The sequence below is a fragment of the Bactrocera neohumeralis genome, unplaced genomic scaffold (genome assembly GCF_024586455.1).
Source record: "Bactrocera neohumeralis isolate Rockhampton unplaced genomic scaffold, APGP_CSIRO_Bneo_wtdbg2-racon-allhic-juicebox.fasta_v2 cluster10, whole genome shotgun sequence".
In the NCBI taxonomy this organism is placed as follows: Eukaryota; Metazoa; Arthropoda; class Insecta; order Diptera; family Tephritidae; genus Bactrocera; species Bactrocera neohumeralis.
Genome location: NW_026089623.1, coordinates 13,665,819 through 13,687,154, shown reverse-complemented (window position 1 = coordinate 13,687,154; position 21,336 = coordinate 13,665,819). Strand labels below are relative to the sequence as shown.

Genomic DNA, 21,336 nt, shown 5'->3' with positions numbered 1-21,336 from the left:
CAAATATAAGGAAATTAGTATCCAACAAATTCTCATTTGGTATATTTTTTAGGTTAATTGGGTGATTTGCTGTGATCTTTTTTAAGGGCAACCTTGCGGTGTTGAGGGCATTTATTACCTGATAATTACTCGTATGCTTGTGGAAGACGGTGGCTTCCAGACAGAATATCGTCAAAATATGTTTGTGTTTTTACACTTGTGTTTTCTGGATTTTTGGTAAATTCATTAATACTTGTATGGTCACTTGTTTGTCGATCAATATTCTTTCATTCTCGTATCGTTCTTTTAAAGCTTCCCAAGCCAAATTGAAATTATTGTCATTAAGAGCGAACTGTTTTACTATGACGCCTGCTTGACCTTTGTTTTGGTGGCGGAGGTGATACAATTTTTGTGCTTGTGATTATTTAGAATGATTTATGTACACGGCCGTAAACATGTCCCGGAAGGACGGCCATTGTTCATAATCTCCATGAAATATTTCTGTGTCGCATGCTGGCACTTTGAGGTGAATGCCTGAACTTGCCTCTTGGTCTTGTGTTTGTGGCAGCTCAAAACTCTGTTGTGGAGTAGGTGCAATTGACTTTGTTAATTTTAATTGACCAGAGATCATGGCTTTTGTCTCTTCATACTATGCTTTTTATATTTAATTGTCCCACGTGGTATATGTATATTAGGCCGGGTCGATTTGTGGGGAGGCAAAAAAATCGCCCATTGCTCTATGAAAATCATATTCTAGGGATCAAAATAAGAAACTTTGCCGAAGGAACCATACCTCTGAAACGAATTCTGATGTCCCCCAATTTGGGTCGAACTTTTGGGTAGGGGCAAATTTTGAAAGAGAATTGAAATTACCATTTCATTCTTATTACCTCTGAAAGTGAGGAGAACTAAAGCAATAACCACTATGGTATTTCAAAAAAAATAATAAGTGATGTGATCATTCCATATCAAAAAGTTTACAATGAATCTTCTACACCGCAAGATGAAGCAACTACATCAACAACTATCTGAAAACCCAATGAGTCATATACCTAAGCATGATGTTACTGTTTTTGGTGTGTCTACTGATTTGACTGATCTTAATTTACCAACCCATCTGGATATCTTGAGATATTATTTTTACTTAAGCGAACGTGCTAAAACAGAACAAAAAAGTTTTCCCATAAATCATTCACTATTCAAGTACAAGATAAGTTGATTGGAATTTGGGAAAAACTTGGTATGGAAATAATGCTGAAAAAAAGTGTATGTAATAAATTGAATAAATTGCTTGACAAGTATCAAGAGCAAATCAAGAGAAGAAACAACACCCAACAATTTACAGAGTATGTAAAATCTCTGGAAACAATTTTTTACATTGGAACATGTAAATGCGATTTGAAGGCAGCTCCATGTGCATGCGGCTGGGTTCCCGAACGCCTCAAAGGGTTCATGCACGATCAACATAACCAGAGAAGACTAACAATGAATGCATTTATGATGGAAACTGAAGAGCAAGGAGCAACGTCTATGTCATCAATGCCAACATACCAAGATCCCGATGATTCAACATACGCACCGCCACCGGTTCAAGAAGATATGGCTAGAAGCACAAGTTCACAATACACAGAGAGATACGATTGTTTTAACTTTGCCTTGGTATGTGACGGATTTGGTGTGCCTGACCGAGTAGCATCAGCATTGGGAACCGCTCTTTTGCAAGATTTTAAAATTAAAGATAAGCATGGGAAACCTCTCATCATGGATAAATCGAAAGTTCGCAGAGAAAAAGAGAAATGCAGACAAGAAATACTTCGCAAACGGTTAGATGATACCAATTTGTTTGCGTTTTCATTCGATGGCAGAAAAGATGATACTTTAACGATAGATAAAATTGATGAGAAGTATCATACTAGGATGGTAAAAGAACCTCATCTTGTTATTTTGAGAGAACCCAATTCTGAATTGATTGGTTACGTAAGACTGGAACATGAAACCTCTGAATACAAAACAACCAAATTAAATGGTTTTTTCAACGATAAAAATATATCACTGGATACTTTAATTGGAATATGCACTGACGGTGAGCCAACAAACACTGGCCCACACGGTGGAATTATACGACGATTCGAATTGCTGTTAAAAAGACCATTGCATTGGTTTGTTTGCCTTCCACACTTCAACGAACTACCGTTTCGGCATTTGTTTGAAGCTTTGGATAAATCAACCAGCACTGGACCAAGATCGGCAACTGGAAAACTGAGCCGTCAATTCGAAACTTGTGAAACTCTTCCGGTAAGTTATTGCTATCACTCATTTATTATAATTGTCAACCATTATTAATTATTTTATTATTATATATTTTTAGGTGGTGGACGGCTTCCAGAAAATTGAGTTGCAAAATATGCCCCCTGCTCCAGAAAAAAAAGAATTTTCCACCGATTCGAAGTACTTATACGACATGGCCCATGCAATTTCTAGCGGCGTGGTTCCGGTGGATCTGGCTAACATCAAACCAGGGAAAATTGTACATTCTCGGTGGCTCACCAAGGCCGCTAGATTATTGCGATTATATGTGACAACGGAAAATCCAGATGCAAATTTAAGAATTCTGGTTGAATTTATAATTAAATGTTATGTGCCAATGTACTTCAATATCAAGTATTACAGCTCTGTCGTGTACGGTAGTGCATTATTTTTCAAGTTCATTGGTTGGTCACGATTTCTAGAACCTCGCTTACGCAAAATTGTCAATCAAGTAATTAATGATAATTCATATTATGCGCATTCAGAAAATATCTTGTTATCAATGTTGTTTGATGATAGGAAAGAAAAGCGCGACTGTGCCATCAAGAAAATTCTACGCTATCGAACCGATGTTGACGAGCCATTGGAACTTAGAGTTTATAAAAAACCAGATATAAACTTTAATTGCACAAGTTATAACGAAATGATCAATTTGAATGATATAAATATCGTATTTGAACCACCATTCACGCGAAGCATTCCGTACGATACATTGAAAGAATATTTAAATCAAGATGATCCACCGTTTAATGATCCAAAAATTCCATCACACATACGAGGAACGGAACGACATGTTCAATTGCTAGCTAGCGTTTCCAAACGGGTTATACCGGAAAATGTAGAGGCTGTTATGGCGACGACATTAGAGAGCCGTGCGAAATTGCTCAGACTTGAAAGTAAAAAAGACTTCAAACAATAATTTTTTTAGTTACTTTTCTATAACTCACTTAAATTAATTTTTTCATTTACATATGTTCTGACTAAATAAATTTCTTAAGAGAAAAAATACATATTATTATAAATTATTTAGCTGATTTTTTCATGTAAAGGCCAAAAATGGTGATTTTTTTGAAATTATTGTATTGGGATCCCCCCAGGGGAGTTCCAGGGGGTGTGCCACTAGCATGGGTGGATCGGCCGTCCAAAGTTAGTGGGGGTCGGTCATACTTTTATACTCGATTGGAGCACTCTAAATGGGTCAAAGTGGGATTTTTCAAAATTTGCCCCTACCCAAAAGTTCGACCCAAATTGGGGGACATCAAAATTCGTTTTAGAGGTATGGTTCCTTCGGCAAAGTTTCTTATTTTGATCCCTAGAATATGATTTTTATAGAGCAATGGGCGATTTTTAAATCGACCCGCCGTAATGTATATGTATTTGAGTATTCGGAATATAAATAAATAATGTTGTGTTCGCGTTGTTTTGTTGTTGTAGGCGCGATACGAATAGAAGAGAGTTCACAATGTACCAGTTTTTACCTCTTTATACTTGTTCATGTAAATATGTTGTTAAATATGTAACTTCGTATAATAATGGGTTGTCAAAACAGTCTTGCGGTATTTTTATATAATACGGAGTTGTTATTAGTTGATATGCATGTATGTATGTTTGAATGTATTCTTTCTTTTATTTCTCTTCTTGTATTTTTATTGTGCCTTTTGCTAGTTTATTTTAAATATACTGTTTACTGTTTAGAGAAACAGAAGGAGTATTACGGAAAATCGTGCAAGTGGATACTTGAATTTAAATTGTTGTTTTATTAGTTTGTTATACGTGTTTCTAACACAGGGGTAGGCAATAATTTTTTTTCGTTTTATATATATTGAGTATATATATAATAAAATTTTTCCCGTTTTGTACCGCTCAAATGGATTATATGAATTATATACATATAATAAATAGAAATGAAAACGATACACTTACTTTGCCTCGCTTCAAGGGGGTCTTGGGGGAAAGTAAGTGTTTGGTTTGTGAAGCTGTTAATGTTGTGGTATGCCAGTGCGCTCCAGTGTTCCTTTTCGTGGTGCTCCATATGCCTTGTTATTGTATTGAATTAAGATTGTCCAATCGCTCCCGAATTACGTTTGGTGATACGATTTTAGATTTAGGTTTAGATTTGTATCACGCTCCCGTTATATTTTGGCTTTGAATAACTGTATGAGCTTTAATAGCTTTTTTCCTTGTTTTTTGAACCGTTTGTTTAATATTTATTTAATATTTAAGTTTATGTACATGTTTTTACATACATGTAATAATCTTGTTTTCTATAACTGCATTCCACCGGTATATATATATTTTTTTGTTTTGTCACTGAACGCATTATGCTTTGAACTGTCTTTTTGATATGTTTTATGTGCGTTTTTGTCACTGCACTTGTACCGGTACGTTTTCAAATTGCAAATCTTTTTTTTCCTATAGTGCCTTCTACAGGCTCGAGGTACAAAGAAGTGAAGTTCTCGTTTCTCTGTCCCTTTTGTTTCTTTTTCGTTGATGTTTAAAATGCAATGGTATCGTAGTTGGTGTGTGATGTAGATTGTAGGTGATATCGAGGTGGGTGTGGTTTGTGTAACGTATTATTGGCATACTAAAATAAACAGATACGAAGAGCGAAGAACTTATTGGCCTAGAGGTAGAAAGAAATTGCCAGGCCTTCTTGACTTTTTTATAATCAATAAACTACCGAAACTCAACTTAAGTATTAAAGATGGCTCAGACTTAAGCTCTGACCATTCACAAGCGCTACTAACTCTGCATGAAAAGCCAATAATTTCGGCCGCCAAGCCAACGTTATGTAATAAGCATACTAATTGGTATAAATTACAAAGTATACTGAATAAAGTCGACCCAAAGTTTAAACACATAACGACAGGTGTTGAATATTTCTGGCTAAACTAAATCCACGGACTATTCACTCTGGAAAACTGCAAGAAATATGAATAAACAATTAAACATGTCGCATCATTAAAATTAAATGAAACTACATGCGCCAAAACGAATGTACAAAAAGCTGTCGTATTTGCAAATCATTTAGGAAACACATTTACGCCTAACGATGGATGTGAGATAAATTATGAAAATAGTTGGTTGGATCCACACCAACATTTCTTTTGTTAGTACGTGGGTTGGTATATATATTTCTGGCCTAATAATGTAAATAGGCATATTTATCAACGAAAATGTTTTGTTTTTTTTTTGTTTTTGTTTTTTATTTTTTATTTTTTTTTGTCGATTGCTGTGTTTCGGGCTCCTACGCATAGATCCATGATTCGTCACCTGTGACGATCTTATAAACGTCTTTTGAAGCACCGCGATCGTATTTTTCAGCATTTCTTTACACCAATCCACACGAGCCTTTTTTTCAGCGATTGTCAAATTGTGCGGGATCCAAAGAGAACAAACCTTTTTTACGGCCAGGTGTTCATGCAATATCGAATGTATGCTGGTGGAAGAAATGCACAGGCATGCCTCTATCTGAAGGTATGTTACATGACGGTCTTGCATTATCAGTTCACGTACGGCATCGATGTTTTCTGGCACAACGGCTGTTTTTGGACGACCTTCACGGAATTCGTCTTTGATTGGCCACGATTGAATTCGTTGTACCAGTTTTTCACAGTGCTATAGGATGGTGCTTCATAGCCATACAAAGATTTTAGTTCATCGATGCACCCATGTCGTGATAATCCACGTCGAAAGTTGTGAAAAATGATCGCATGAAAATGTTCAGTTAATTCCATTTTTTGGCCGAGATGAATTTTTTAATTCCCTGTAAATAAAACAATTCACCATTAAATGACAAAACATTCTGAATGATGTTATGCTAAAAAATGTCAAACTTTGTAACGTGGCTTTCACCACCTTACAATAATTTACTTCAACACTGTACATCATTTACCCCCACCATACCTCAACATAGAGCTTTCCACCATACTAGAATTATCCTGCACGTAGTAAACTTCACCTCACAGCATTGACCAAAGCTACGCACACAACTTACCTCTCTACACTGACGAAAGCTGCACTATGCTGCTATATAAGCAAGCACTTCATACCGAATGCGATCATTTCTTCCAGCTCGCCAGCGAGGACGGTCGCCCAGCAGTCAGCAGCAATAGGCAGTAAGGAGCCGGGAAAATACTGCCCTGTATTCTACAGTCAACCGCCGTCTGGGAGTAACTACTCCTCACCAGAAGCCAAAGGACCATCACCGCCGTATAAATCACCGTGCCAACTTCAACAAGCCCCAACGACTGGCGCGCCAATTTCGCTCGCTTCCATCTGACTCGCCGTATAAATACACGCAGGTCTGGCTGTCCACATAAGGGGGTGTGGATACATCTTTACGAGAGTTTATATGCTAGGTACAATTGTAAAATGATAAAAAAAATATGTATTACAAGAAAATAAATTTAGTTTACAGTTTAAATTAAATCCATAAATACGAAAGTATCATGTATTGGCTTAAAAATAGCACTGTCGTCAGAAGATACTATATGTCTGACAAACTGTTGGGTTTTTTTTCTAATGTGCATTATCAACAAGAAAAAGTATTTTGAATTCCACACCTTTTTGTGTCATTTATTTCTGGACTGGGGGTAAATACAGTTATTAAACCAATATATTTATTTTGTTCACAAATTATTAGGGTACAGGAACGCTTTAGTATATTTTATTTTATTCCATTTTTGTTACAATAGAAATTTCACAGTATCTCTTCGTATTTATTCTTTACAATATCTCTTTTTCACTATATAAGCTTTACAATACTTCTGCTTCACTATATAAACGTTACAATATTTCTGCTTCACTATGGACTTTCCAATCTCGCTTCTTCACTAGTATGTAAACTTTAAAATATCTTGATGAGCTACATATATAAGCTCTACAATCGCTTCTTCACTATATAAGTTTCACAATATCTTCTTCACTATACGTTTATCGTAACGTTAAAAATGTCTGGCTTCGAATGTTAAATAAATTTAAATTTTTCCTTTTTTGTTGCGGTGTTGGTGAACTGACCGGGGCGCACGTGTGTCGGCGTACGTGCCTTTTTGGAACTGTGTGGAACAAGTGCCATCACAGCTTCACCTTCCCTTGGGTACAAAATGAAACAGGAACAAAAACCGTTGGATGTGGAGAGGATCAGTGATGCCCTTTTCTTTTTATACCCTGAACAGGGTATATTAAGTTTGTCACGAAGTTTGTAACACCCAGAAGGAATCGTCGGAGACCCTATAAAGTATATGTATAAATGATCAGTATGTCGAGCTGAGTCGATTTAGCCATGTCCGTCTGTCTGTCTGTCCGTCTGTCCGTCTGTCTGTATATATACGAACTAGTCTCTCAGTTTTTAAGATATCGTTTTGAAATTTTGCAAACGTCATTTTCTCCTCAAGAAGCTGCTCATTTGTCGGAACGGCCGATATTGGACCACTGTAACATATAGCTGCCATACAAACTGAACGATCGGAATCAAATGCTTGTATAAAAAACTTTCACATTTGACAAGATATATTCACGAAATTTGGTATATGTTATTTTATAAGTTATGTTAAGTTCTTGTATGAACCACTTTCACATTTGACAAAATATATTGACGAAATTTGATATATGTTATTTTTTAAGGCATCAATGTAATCTCTAAAAACTTGTTTACAACGGATTACTATAGCATATAGCTTCCATACAAACTGAACACATAGTTACTAACAGAAATGCACCTGTGAAGGGTATTTAGCTTCGGTGCAACCGAAGTTAACGTTTTTTCTTGTTTCTGATTAGCTTGTTGATGTGGAGAGTGTTGTATTTATTCAGTGCTGCCTTTTTTTATGATTAGTGTGTTGATGTGGAGAGTGTTGTACTTATTCAGTGCTGCCGACTGGAGTTCATTTCGACATCCCGGCCCCCTAGGCGAGGACTAGCCTAGTAGACGCTATAGTGCCTGTAGCGTAGCTACAACGCCGCTCAGGCCGGTGGGGCGGTGAGGTTGTGGCCTTATCTGGATGCGCGTGGATGTCGCATTGAGTGGGCGCCAGGGCCATCCAGCTTCTGGATGTCGTGGTCGTGCCACACGGTTTGGCTGCGATCGTCGGGTGGCCGTACGGCGGCCGAGTACAGTTGGGGAGACAGGATGTCCGGCGTTCCGATGCAGTAAGGTATGATGCGGTCTTTCACACAACCGGCACAAGGTGTCAGATTCGCACTCAAGCGTGGCGTGTGACTGGGCCAAGCAGTTTAAACAATGCCCATGTGCCTGTGCCACCTTCTGACGTTGTACAGGTAAAATTCGCTTGAAAATGGAGCAATGCTGCAGCCTATGTGAACGGCAACAGAGCGGACATCTGGTGTGGTGCGTTTTCGGAGGCGCCGGCGTCGGTGCTGCGCGTGTTGAGCTTCGTGCAACGGTTGGCGCCGTTGCTGCCGTAATGGATCGGGGCGCTGCTACTGGAACAGTTCCAGAGCGAGGCACAGTAACAGCCGAACGGAGAGTTGGCGTGGGGGTTACAGGTGTGTCGGCGTCCATATCAATCTGTATGAAGAAAGAAAAATCGTAATGGTTATAATTTGATTGCCTGTAAGCGCGTATGAACAGGGTGCCACTTTAGGTGGCATGACTAAATGATCGTCCGTCTGTGGGGTTGCAAGATATATGTAGGTCTACGTTTGTCTTACGGCTTGAAGCTTATGATAACTATCTTTGCGGTTTTTCTTAATAATATCGACCTATTATTAATTTATTTTCTTTTTCCCGGCTTTTCGTATAGGTTTAGGAATGGTTATTATTTACGTTTTCGTAAGTAGCGGCAGTTGGCAAGAAACATAATTTAACAAGCGGCCGGGTTAGCGTTCCATTTTGCGTACGGAGGTCAACCACCCGAATGTGACCATCTGAACCGTAGTGAAGTTTCACTATGCGGCCAAGCGGCCATTCTGTGGGGGGGAGACAATCGTCGTGAACTAGGACACAATCTCCAAGCATTGGCGCCTGTTCTGGGATTTTCCATTTATACCTTTTGTGAAGGTCCTTTAAATACTCTTCTTTCCATCGGCGGCTGAAATTATGTGGAGAATTTTAATTCGTTCCCATCTTTTTAGTAAGGACGGCGACTCCATCCCTGGCTCAGGTGCGGCCAAAATGGGCGCTCCTTTAAGAAAATACCCTGGGGTAAGGGCAGCAAAGTCTGAGGGGTCTTGCGAGAGTACAGCGAGAGGCCGTGAGTTGAGAACAGCTTCGATGGTTAACAATGTCGTGAATTCTTCATAATTGAATTTGACGTTGCCAGCGAGCTTCTTGAAATGAGATTTAAAGCTTTTTACAGCTGATTCCCATAAACCACCCATATGAGGAGCGCTTGGGGGGATGAACTGCCAATTTATACCTTGAGGGGCGTATTTTTGAACAATGTCAGGTGACACTTGTTTCATGAACTCCGCAAACTGTTTTTCTGTAGTTCTTTGAGGTCCAATAAATGGAAGCCTTTATCTGAAAAGGACCAGCAAAATCGACACCAATAGTGGTAAAAGGCGGAGCAAAGTTGCAGCGTTCAGGTGGAAATGCTGCCATAATCTGCGTTCGCATTTTCTGTTTATGCACAGTGCAGATCTTGCACATGAAAATGCATTTCTTGATTTGGGGCTTCAGACGTGGAATGGTATTATTATGGGGTGTCGCTCGTTGTATGTTATGCTTAAATTAGCAAGCCGACCATTGGCCCGAAGCAGCCCTTTCGTGTCTAGAAACGCGTTTAGAACTAAAAATGAGCTCTTTTTATCAATCGGCTTCGATTCTCTTAGTGATGATGTGTCGCGGCTGAAGTAGCGCGTTTGAGTTGATGCGATAGGAGCGACCTTTGCCTTTTGTAAGGCTTGGTGCGTCAATGTATCACATTAGGGGGTAAGTTGCTCCTTTCAGTTTATGTTTAAGTCGCTCTATGAACTGGAGCATATAGGCGACGACTCTGAGGGCTCGCGGGAACGATGAAAATCGTTCAAGTATGTCATTATCCTCCAATATTGTGTGGTAGGTGTCGATTTTTCGACTTTTCCAATCATCGAGGGCCATTCCACCAGAGCCGGGTGGTGGCAAGGTGCAGGGGTTTGCACCCTCTTGTACCTAGATAGGCAGGATTGTCAGCACTAGCTACGGATCCCACTAGGCCAAGTATTTGCCAGGTTCTGTTAGAAATATATGTTTTCCACGAATGTGGGGGTTTTCCAACCAGGCTAGGACTATTTCGGAATCAGACCAGAGATATAGCTTGTATTTCGCCATGTCTAAGTGGGTCTGCACCATGGAAACTAGTTTAGCAGGGCGCCGCAGAGTTCAAGTCGTGGTAGACTTATCGTGTTTAGAGGCGCAACTTTTGCTTTTGCTACTAATAAGTGGCTTGTGGTTGCGGTATCGCTTTGTGTGCGCACATATATGGTGGCACAATATGCCTTTTCAGAGGTGTCACAAAAGCCGTGTCGTTCCACTTTGTATTCGGGAGAATAGTTTACCCACCGTGGAACTTGTATCTGCGAGATGTCGTTCAGATTACTCGCGAACTGGGACCACTTTTCTAGACGAAGTGGTTTTACTTGCTCGTCCCAGTCGGTACCATCTAGCCATAATTCTTGTATCAGGATTTTGGCTTGTATCATAATTGGCGAAAGCCATCCTGCGGGGTCAAAATGTTTTGCCCCAGAGGAGAGAATTTGGCGTTTTGTAATGGCGGATAATGCGGATTTGGACTCAGTCGTGTATGAAAACTGGTTCGATATCGCATTCCATTGGATGCCCAGAGTTTGTGTGGTACTTTCCTTTTCGAATATAAGAAAATTAGTATCCAATCGTATCGTTTGGTATATTTTTTAAGATATTTGGGTGATTAGCTGTGATCTTTTTTAGGGGAAACCCTGCGGTGTTGAGGGCCTTTATCACTTGTGACAAGGACTCGTATGCTTGTGAGAGGCTGTGGTTCCCAGACAGGATATCGTCTACATACGTTTATGTTTTTAAGACTTGTGTTGCCAGTGGAAACTCTGACTTTGTGTCATCTGCCAGTTCGTGGAGTGTACGGATGGCTAGATAAGGGGCACAGTTTACGCCAAAGGTTACTGTTTTCAATTTAAAGTCGCGTAGTGGACTATTGGGAGATTTTCGGAAAATAATCCGTTGAAAATCTTGATCATCTTTATGAACAATTATTTGTCGATACATTTTTTCGACATCCCCATTGAATACGTATTTGCATATAAGTACGCCAATTTAATATGAGGAGCATTAAATCTGGTTGGAGTGTGGGTCCCGTAAATAGAATATCATTTAGGAAATTCCCTGAGCTAGTGGATCTTGAAGCATTGAAGACAACTCTAACCTTTGTTTTTTTTTTTGTCAGGCTTTACTACTGCATGATGTGGCAAGTAGAATGAGTAATATTTGCCTTTTGAAATTTTTTCGCATGGGCTTACTTCCTCCATGTGGTCTAAGTGGAGGTATTCTTCGAAGACACCATCATAATCTTGTTTAAGCTCACCTTTTCTAAGTAGGTTTTTTTCCATACTTAGAAACTGCTGTATTGCTGAGGTGCGAAAGTGACCTAAGGCGAGTTTGTCTGGAAATTGTTGTTTTAGTGGTAGTCGTACGACATACCGACCATTATCTGATCTAGTAGTTGTGGCTTTGTAAAAGCCTTCACAATACTGATCTTCGGGGGTTATGATTGAAAGGGGGGGAGTTCTTCTAAATCCCAAAATTTTCTCAATTGTGAAATGAGGTACTCGTTTGAGATTTCCTCAACTTGAGTTGTCATTGTTGTGACTGGTTCTGTGACTAGTCCACTTAGGATCCAACCGAAAATAGTCTTTTGTGCCAAAAGTGTGTTTGAAATTTTCTCAAAACCTTCGAGTATTATTTGGGATATGAGATCGCTGCCTAAAAGAAGGTCTATTTGAGCGGGGGTGTTGCAGTTGGGATCTGCTAACTTAAGGTGTGAAACCTTTTCCCAATGCCTGCTATTTATATGATAGCTTGATAACATATTGGTTAATTGTGGTAAGACTATAGCTTCTGCTTGTATTCTTATATCCGCTTTGGGGGAAAATAGGGTAATGGGACAGATTTTATTAGAGTTTTGAACTACTCTTCCGCCCATTCCCGTAATTTCAAAGTTGGTTTGTTTAGATGGCAGATTTAGCATAGTTTGTGCCCTAGACGCTATGAAAGATCGTTGTGATCCTTGGTCTATTAGGGCTCTGAGCGTAAACAGTTCTCTTCGATGTTCGATGGAGACGACTGCTGTGGGTAGTAGTACCCTACTTTGATTTGCGCTGTGTAGCGTTTGAGTTTTTAAAGCTTTTGAGCAGCGTGGTGCTTCTTGGCATATTTCGGAATTTTGAGATTCGGGAGTTGCGGTTGCAACTAAACCCGTGGCTCTTTTTGAGAAAGCGCTAGTTTAGGGTGTGTTGGGGAAATTATTGAAGTGCAACATTGAATGATGCCTTTTGTGGCAATATACGCAACTGAATTTGCTTTCGCAATTATTTACATTGTGTGAATGGGACAAACAATTTGTACAGAGTCTTTTTGATCTGACAAAGTTGTTCCTTTCATTAATATTCAATTTTTCAAACTTATCGCAAGATTTAAGCTTATGCCCTCCTGTGCATAATTCGCATGACGTATGTTTGTTTTGTTCGGAAGTGAACGATTGTGTTTTAAAAAAACTACGATTTAAGTTGTTGTTGTTATTAGCTTGGGGCCTAATGAAGCTTCGATTTAGGTCGTGTTGACCGTTTTTAGTTCTGACCATTTTTTTATCTACCCTTTCCGCAATTTCATATTGGGTAGTTAGGAAATCTTTCATTTGTTGCCACGTTGGGCACTTTCTTCGCGAAGAGAGCGATTGCTCCCACAAAAACAACGATTTTTCTGGTAATGCCGCGGAGCATATGTTTACCAGTATGGGGTCCCAATTGTCAGTGGGAATATTCTGTGTCGATAGAACCGACAAACAATTCGAAACAGTGGATTGAAGTTTTACGAATTCTTCACTTTTGGCTTTTGTCTCTTCATATTGGTCAAGGCAATTTTCATATTTGGAGTAAGCCGAGGTTTTGAAATTTTCCGGAAGATCCGAATCGTCTGTTTCTGCAATGGCGTCATAAGCCGCTTGGAGACGTGTCCAAAAATTGTCAATGTTTTGATTCTTGATTTCCAGTACCGATTCAGAGTTATCTTGAATCGGCGAAGATGAGAATCGAGTGCAGTATCGTATTAGGCTGTCACTCTCTGATAAAAATTTAGCGTACGAAATATCTTTACCCCGTTTTTGTTTTGTAGCACCTTGCTTCGAGCGTGTAGCTTCTGCCGGTGTACATGGACTTTTTTCATCCGAAATCATTTTTGGTATTTTTAGAAATTGTTGAGATTTAGATTCCTTTGAATCTGTGTTCATTTAGATGAAAATAGTAATATATGTATATGTATAATTTTTTCCTTCAATTTAAGACAAACGGATAAATTTTGAGAACCGTAAAATTCTTTCACGTCGATAAGAGCTTTAATTTCTGTTAAAACTAATAAAATACGCGTTTTTTTTTCAGTTTTAGCGTTCGCTCGGTTATATGTATGTAGTATATATTCAATTTTTAATTATGTATATGCGGACTTATCTGAATGTCCCTGTTTGTGCACTCGTTAAAGAGGTCACTTTGGAACTATGCATGCACGATATGTGCTCAATTATGTGCATGCAATATGCGTAAAATGTTTGCATGTATGTAATCCTGCTTGTTCTATGACGAAGAACAAGAGGTAGTTGCCGATGTGGACTTTGAATATAAGTATGTACTATGTGAGTATGTACAGATTATATATATGGAATCAAAAGCCTTCTTACACATAAAAGAAGGGGTAATCGGAAAAGGGTGCGTGGCACCTTCCATACAAACTGAATTTTTCAAGGTGAATATCTTCAAAAGTGTTTAAGGTAGGAACCAGAGAACTGCAAAACTCACTTTTTCCTTGAATCAGCTCATACGCAAAAGTTTCTATTCAAGTCCAATCACTGAGCGAAACACAGCGTTGAGTAAAAATCAGCTCATGTTGCCGAATCGCTCATTCGCGTACAATGTGAGCCTTCGGTCTGAAATGCTTTGCTCACGTTTGCTCACTTCACGAAATATTTAGCTCATGCTCGCTCACTTCACGAAATGTTTAGCTCACTTTCGCTCAGTGATTGGAATTGAATAGAAACTTTTGCGTATGAGCTGATTTAAGGAAAAAGTGAGTTTTGCAGTTCTCTGGTATGTATACTGTTTTTGTATGCTTTGTTCGCGATCAGCTTATGTGTCACATGCATTGCACTAAGAATTTGGTACACAACTTACATTTTAGTATGTATTTGTCATCCCGTCGATATGGAGCAAGAAGATATTTTAGAAAAAATATGTAAAAACGCCTACACATTGTCAGCCCGACATACGGGAAGGAGCCATGTTTGGAATATATTATCTGAAATAATTAAAGAGGATGGCACTATTTGGAATGGATTTATATACTGCCAATGCTGTAACAATATTTTAAAATATTTGCCAAAAAATTCTTCAAACATATGTAAGTGCTGCAAATCGCTTAAGGAGACGGCGCTTTTATTCAAGCACAGTGAGTTCATTCATATGCGTTGAGTTTGCTCATACCCATTGAGTTTGCTCATAGGCGTTGTGTTTGCTCTTTTGTGTTTTTGTTTTCATTCAACACGATCATTGTTGAGCCGAATGAGCGAACGCCTGAGTGGAGCTGTTTCAACACGAGAGTGAATAAACTCAGCAAGCAAACGAATTTACCGCAATTGAGCTGAATTTAGCTCAGTAGCGAAAACATTCACGAATGCCATTTTGAGCGCTTGAGCCGAGTGGGCTGATAGTTCGGGTATTGATCGTGCATGAACATTTTTGCGCTCAACGGAAGCCGTTCTCTGGTATGAACATGAAAATTGGTATAGAACTATAGGAAACAACAACATTCTCACCCATAAAACTTGGATTTATATAAAAAAGAGGCGTGGTACCTCCCATACAATCTTTAATTATTTTGGTAGTTGATCCACCATATATTTATCTCATTTTCCACCTAGCACGACATTTTGGTTGTTTCTTGCTATTTTTGTTTATTTCTCGGTGACAGTAGCGGTTATATCGTAATTTTGGTTGTGTTACGTGCTATTTTTGGTTTATGAAAATGGCAGTTTTATGAAACAAACACAAATTAAATTAAACGACAATTTTTCTTTGCAATCGAACACGCAAAATTTAGAGAGCAATAAAAATTCGCCTTGCTTTACTGATATATTGATATATTTTGTTTTAAAAAGTGAGTTATTTAGTGAAAGTGATTTAGCGTGTTGGCGAATACCGATTTATGTACATTGGAATTTATCATTCAATTGATCTGCTTCCTTAGTTTAATTCATTCAGTTTTGGAGTTTTCAAAGGTAAGTTATTGGTCCGTAAAACCTTATATGAACTTTATGCAAATGAATGATCATTTCCCATTAGATATTTGTTACGATGCCAAGAATCAGTACGTATGGTAACACTTCTCGGAGTTCCCTGGCCGCAAGGAGAACACGAAATAGCAGAGCACGTCAAAGGGAAAGTGTTATTGAGAGGGTATCACCACGAAATATACTGCTGGAGAATAGCACGCACCAGTTAGAAGATGTCAACTAAACATACAATCAGCAAGAACGATTGAGAAGAAGGGAAGTTCACAATCAGCAACAACGATCGAGAAGAAGGGAAGTTCGTTCTCGCCAAAGTGATGAAGTAAGATCACAACATGCGATTATTCGACGACAACAGCGGCAACATCTTTTTTTTGTGAACATTGAACGGGCAGGTTTTCGATATGATCCAAACATTCAATATAGCGCATCTGTTAAAATCGGTCAGATGTCAGTAGTTTGTCAATATTGCAATGCAGTCAAATTTAAAAATGAACCGCCAGGGTTATGTTGCGTCGGGGGAAAGGTTAAGTTGCCAGAATTGCTTCCACCACCACAGCCATTGTTCCATCTGCTTTACGGTGAATCTCCTCACTCGAGCCATTTTTTAAAGCGCACTAAAATGTACAACGATTGTTTTCAAATGACGTCGTTTGGCGGTGAAATTGTAAATGAACAAAACTACATTCCAACGTTTAAGGTATTTTTGCCAAACAATATTCGACAGAAACTACAGAGCTTTCCTCCAATTATACAGGTTCATGGGCAAATTTTTCATCTCGCTGGATCGCTGTTGCCGCATCCAGATCAAGAACACAAATATCTCCAAATTTACTTTCTGGGAGATTCACATGATGAAGTAAATCGGTGTTGTGCTATCTTTAATACAACGAAAAGAGAAATAATCGAACAATTGCAGCAAATGTTACACGAACACAATGGCCTCATTAAACTGTTTACGATTTCGTTGGAACGTATGCCAACAGATGATCATAGTATAATTATACAAGCGGACAAAAGACCAACAGGGACACATGAAAGACAATATAATGCACCTACAGTTAGCGAAATATCAGTTGTTGTTGTTGGAGAAAATTTGCAGTCGCGTGATATTGTTATCAAACGTAGAAATCAAAACGCACTAAAACGGATAAGGGAGACACATCGGTCTTACGACGCAATGCAATATCCGCTCATGTTCTACCGTGGAGAAGACGGATATCACTTAGGATATAAGATGATAAATGCGGTGAATGGTCAGTAAAAAAAAATTTTGTTTGCTACTTCATATATGTAGGTAATTTAAGCTTTTAGGTGTCGAGACAAATAAAAAAGTCAGTTCAATGAAGTTTAATGAAGTTTTACGCATATCGAATGATGATTCGCCAAAACTATGACAACCACTTACTGAGATATGGACGGTTATTTCAACAGTATGCAGTTGACATGTACGTTAAAGTTGAGACAGAACGACTTAATTACATGCGATACAATCAGTCGAAGTTGCGATCTGAAGAGTATATTCACTTAAGAGATGCAATGAATGGTGATGCGGATATTACAGATATTGGTCGACTCTATATTTTGCCATCGACATACATTGGCAGTCCTAGATACATGCATGAGAACTCCCAGGATGCGATGACTTACGTGCGCAGTTATGGACGGCAGGATTTGTTTGTTACATTTACTTGCAATCCAAAATGGCCAAACATCACGAATGTATTGCATCCCGGTCAATCACCAAGCGATCGCCACGACGTTACAGCACGCGTGTTACAGAAAAACTCAGATGTTTGATGGACTTTATTACGAAACAACGTGTATATGGCACTGTTCGATGCTGGATGTACTCAGTGGAGTGGAAGAAGAGAGGTTTGCCCCACGCACACATTCTTCTTTGGATGGTGGAGAAAATTACACCTGACCAAATTGATGACATCATTTCCGCCGAAATTCTTGATGTTGAAATAGATCCAGAGTTGCACGAAGTGGTGATGGCCAATAGGGTTCATAGGCCATCTTCGGTTTGTATGTCGGACAGTAAATGCAAAAAACGCTATCCCCGTGCTTTTATTTCGGAAACTCAAACTGGAAACGACGGATACTCTCTCTATCGGCGTCGCTCACCCGCTGACAATGGCAGAACATTCATCACTCAATTGAAAGGAAAGAATTTCGTGGTTAATAACACATGGATCGTTCCATATTCGCCAATTTCGTCTAAGGCATTCAAAACACATATAAATGTTGAGTATTGCAGTTCAATAAAATCAATTAAATATGTTTGCAAATATGTCACCAAAGGAAGCGATATGGCGGTTATTGGCGTTGAACGAGATGAAATTAGCAAATTTCAAATGGGCAGATACGTGAACTGCAATGAAGCAATCTGGAGAATATTTTCATTTGCAATTCATGAACGCCATCCTATTGTTGTGCATCTGGCAGCTCATTTGGAGAATGGCCAGCGAGTTTATTTCAACGCAGAAATAAGAAGGAGAAGGACCTGGCTTCGCTTCATTTAAAGTGTATTACTTTTTTATTATTTGTGTGCTTTGAGTTTCGCCTACATACCTAATAAAATTGATATTTGTGCATCATATTTTGTTTATTTTTTTTTTTGCGAACTTTGACTTCATCAATTTTTTAATTATTTATTTTGAATATGTAATAAGAATGATACATCTAATATATAAAATTCTCGTGTCACGGTGTACGTTATTGAACTCCTCTGAAATCGCTCGGCCGATTTTCGTGAATCTTAGCGTGCATATCGGCTATGGTGGAGAATCGGACAACATCTATTTTTCATCCTCCTAAATGTTAAGGGAAATTGGAAAATTACCTAAAAGTAACATTTTTCCATACTATTTTTTTTTTTAATTTTTGTTTGTTTTGTTTTTCAATATTTTTATTTGTCAAATATTTGAATCATTCAATTTCGGTCGTTTTTTTTATTCCGGCTATATATGTACATATATATAAGAAAGTTGTGTTAGTTACACCATTTATAAGAACGGCTGAATCGATTTAACTGAAAATTGGTGGGAAGGTAGGAATCTCTTTTTGTCAAAATTTAATTCAACTCATAAATACAAAGATTATATTTCAAATCATCCTCCTTTCCTTGAATATATGCGTACAATTTTAAACAGATTCTTCCTCAAAACTAATACAATTGCTTAATATTTGGAATAGTAGAAAAGAACTGCAACCAAATACGCAGTGAAATAGATTATAACTGGCTCAGTAATCCAGCCGATTTTTTCGTCTTTCCACGCCTGAAAACCGGTTCACCATGTGCAGTCCACTAGAATGACCGTCGGTTGAACTCCAGTGAGAAATGATGGAGCTATGTTTCTATTGTCACACACCGACGCAAAAATTCGGTTTAATTTCAAACACTTCTCAAAATCAGTTATTCGTTGTTCTGTTGGATTATGAACTTGCGAGGCAACCACTTTGTACAGAGCTTTCTCCTCTTTAGAGCATCATTGTCCTCGGTTCCCCAAAAAGCAATGCTTTATTATTACACGAATTGCTTTATGATCCATTTTTTTGTAAACTAACACAAGTTGTTTCAGAAAAATGCTATATCTTATTAACGAATAGTTATAATGCAACTAATAGAAATCGTATAGATAGATAGTAGTATTATCTATGTATCAGCCAAAGCGAAGCGTGGACGGGTCCTCTAGTATGTATATAATCACAAAAATATTTACAACAATTAGAATTATTTTATTAATCTTATCACATGTGTTATAACACTGTGGAACATTTTTGGGATTATTGTCTGGGGGTGAGAAATTCCAAGTCAGGGTGATCGTACTAGGTCAGTATAATAAAACCCTCAAAGGGTTTGGCGTTCGTATGTGTCAGTTTTTTTTATGACCTTTTAAATTTCACAGTACAACAGCTAATCTGGGAGCTGACAAATATTCCTGCGTTTTCTTACGTGTGGTATCTGGGTTTTAGCAGTCCATTTTGCAATTACATGCGATGAATGTTGAACAAAACATTACCATGTGATTAGATGTAGAGCGTGAGAAGCGCCCTCTTCTACTCTACTCCTGCATTGTTATTCACTATAACAAGGAACATAGTATATGTACATAAGTATGTGTAGAGACTGCGAAGATGTTACATCATACATATTTATGTATGTACTATTCTTTAAGGGGTCGTCTCAATGAGACCATCCGAAAAACCACAGATTTTCGCGATTTTTTTTAAATGTTGGAATTAACTAAGCAGTCCGATTTTATTTTATAAATAAATACATACGTTCATGACGTATTCAAAATGATTTTTTAATGTTTATTTATTGGGTGTACAATAATCAAATAAATGGTTGAAATTACAAATAAAAGAAAGGTCCAGTACCATGTCCATGATTGCGGCCGCAATTTTGGTCTACAGCAAAAATTTCAAAAAGATTATTAATCTGTAGAAAAGTCGGTATCGCACTATGGAAGCTTTTTTTGTTTTTATTTGACAAAATGGCGGCAGTTTGAACAAATAGAATCGAGATTTCACCTTTTTGTGACAGTTTTTCGTAGAAAAAAATAGTGAGATTTAAAAAAAAATAAAAGCTTCCATAGCGCTATAGCGAATCACCTTAAAAATGTTCTCTCTAATTTGGAACTAGATATCTTCAAAATGCTTTGAGAGTGGAAACCGTTTTGAAAAACACCATTCTGAGAAAAACGCGTTTAAAGATTGGAGTCGCTATGTTCTCCACTCTGTTCCCTTTCCACAAGAATTTGAATTTCGATTTCAAAATTTAAGAGAATGTTTATTATAGTGTGTACTATCCATTAATGCATAAAAAAATCTATTTCTCAAAAATTTCACACTGACACAATCTCTTAAGTCAGGGATGGGCGCATTTTGAGCCCGGAAAGTTAGCAAAGTGCGCACGAGGGCTAGATGAGGAGAATATCAGTTTACGGAGGGAAGGGCAAAAGAAGTTGCGAAAAAAATCAATTGCATTCCTCCGTAACTTAATGTTCATCGCATAATGCAGGGATAATGGGATGCCCAACTTATTCCAGTGTGAGAGCGCCTCAAAATAAGCGTTTTTTTATAACATTTTCCATTATGGCCAGATCGAACAAAATAACAATTTTTGGGCATTTATTAACCCAACACCCAACATTTAGTACGTATAAAAATTACTAAATAGTGGTTATTTATTATATGGAGAAACTATTTAAATCTTTTTAAAGAATATTAGAGCAACTGTCTTTTGTCCTTTCAATACCCAATAAAAGGATTTAAGCTTGTTAGCTCTCAATCATTAAATGTTTTTAATCATTTTCCATTGAAAATAAAACCATTATGCTTCAAATTACAAAACGTTTTATTAGATACCTTTAAATTTCACAAATTTATTTAATTTTCATTGTTTTACTTTTTTTATAAGAGGTCTTGAACGATGCAACAAATCTCTCCGTGTACATATATTTTTGGTAAGATTTCAATCTGGCCATCGCTCGTTTCCAATTGTTAAACGTTAAAACCTCCTGAACTCGATCAACTGTCAAAATTCAGGAGG

General features: G+C 38.1%; 1 protein-coding gene across 1 annotated transcript in view; it reads right to left on the bottom strand.

Annotated features, from left to right (window-relative positions):
• Nucleotides 1-6,836: 6,836 nt before the first annotated feature.
• The window catches only part of LOC126765371 (uncharacterized), a 43,058-nt gene continuing 28,558 nt past the window's right edge, over nucleotides 6,837-21,336 (bottom strand). The window contains exon 5 of the mRNA XM_050483099.1: nucleotides 6,837-8,059. The gene's annotated coding sequence lies outside the window, so the exon portion shown is untranslated. The remainder of the gene's footprint in view (nucleotides 8,060-21,336) is intronic.